Source organism: Neolamprologus brichardi, chromosome 16 (assembly GCF_056152115.1).
Source record: "Neolamprologus brichardi isolate AB-2024 chromosome 16, ASM5615211v1, whole genome shotgun sequence".
Classification (NCBI taxonomy): domain Eukaryota; kingdom Metazoa; phylum Chordata; class Actinopteri; order Cichliformes; family Cichlidae; genus Neolamprologus; species Neolamprologus brichardi.
This window is the reverse complement of record NC_142119.1, coordinates 3,124,135-3,125,982: the sequence shown is the minus strand read 5'-3', so window position 1 is coordinate 3,125,982 and position 1,848 is coordinate 3,124,135.

Sequence of the window (1,848 nt, the reverse complement as noted above, 5' to 3'; positions counted from 1 at the left end):
AAAGGGAGGGGCCACATCTTGCTAAATGTTTAACCTTTAACCTTAATGTTTAAGGATCAACAAAGACAAGAAGCCACAAAGGACCACAAATGTAAAAATACCTAAGCTCACATTTCTCTGCTCAGTAACAGTGAGATGGCTGCTTTGGAGCAAGCCTGACTATAGTGTCAAAGTAAATCGATGACTGTTTCTAGTTACTGAATCAAAAGAATGCTTTTAATTTAAAACACATTTGTGTGATGAAATCTGATCAACACGATTTTCAGTCTCCAGCAAACCAGCTTTGGGTACTGCAAGAGTTATATTTTTGTGTGTGTCTCATCTCAGTACCCTCCTACTGTGCTGTACAGTGAATACAGAAAGGCAAGCAGAGGTGATAGAGCTCCACACCCTTTAGTCATACACAACATAAAAAGACCAGTCTAGTACAGTCAGTCATGTGAAACAGAAAGTATATGCTTCCTTTTCTAAAGTTGCTTCAAAAGGACTTCAGAGGACAAGTAGCAACCAAGTGCTTCTTATTAAATACACGTTATTAACTGATCATTAGTAAGAGTAATCGCCTGTGTAAAGGCAGATGTTTTGGCAGTTTGCTGGTCTGAAGCATTCAGGTGCATGTTACCATAATGACACAATCTTCCCAGAATTGGGCGTCCTAATTAATTCACCTCAAGGTCGCTTCGTGCAGCCCTCAGAGAAACTGTAAAAAGCAAACAAACCCTGAGCTCCATCACAAACTCTGAAGGCCTCAGTCAGCATGTTAAAGTTCATGATAGCACAATTAAAAAAAGATTGAGCAAGTTTGGAAGAGTTGCGAGGAGAAATCCTCTACTCTAAAAAGAGCAGGGCAGCACAGGTTATGTTCAAAAAGCTGCATCTGACTAAACCTCAGAACTTGTGGAACAATGTCCTTTGGACCGATGAGACCATACGACCAGATGTTTGATCAGCATGCATAGAAGTATGTTTGGAGTTAACTAAACACATTATAGCAACAGTGAAGCAAGGTAGTGAAGGGGTGATGATTTGGGCAGCTTGCAGTCTTCAAGTCATTGTACCAAAGCATTCTGTCACATGTGGTGGTGGACATGTGGTGGTGTGACCTCAAAAGAGCTGTGAATGAATGAATGCTCAATGGCCTAAAACAACAATGTAAAACAAAGTGGATGCCAGACTGATAAATAGAAAACAATAATGTTATCACTGCTAAATGTGGTTCTATCATGGGGTGCACTTAGGTGTTCAGAAGCTTCTTCTGCATTTTAGTTCAGTTTTTGTCAAATAAATCACATCGTGTAAATAGGCAGTGTCTTATTTTTCACCTCATTTTAAGGCTTGCTGCTGATTTATATGTGAAAACTATAACTTTAACTACAATTATAACCAGGGCTGGACTGGAACAAAAAAAAAATCGGCCCGGGCATTTTGACTAGAGACTGGCCCACCAGGTATTATAGGAAAAGCCATAAAGTCTTTGAATGAAAACAAACGCTGTTGTGACAGTGATGTACTGTCTTGTTGGTATATGTATGCTTTCTATACATTTTACGTCAGATAAAAACTTTGGTTGTAAGATTCAGATAATTATTTAATAAAAGCGAGACATTTTTAATGAGAATAAGAAAGAAAAGTATTTCTTTGTGCGAACCTCTCCCTGTTAACGCCCTACCTGGCCCCCTGGCAAAACTTTGCAAGAGGACATCTCCTGGTTTCATCTTCATGTTTCCCTCTCACCAGATAACCAAACCGACATCGTGGCCAGCAGCTTTTATAGCTGTGGCTCCAGCAAACATCAGCTGATACTAGAAAGTAATATTAAATCAATTCCAAAAACAGCTGATCAAGCTT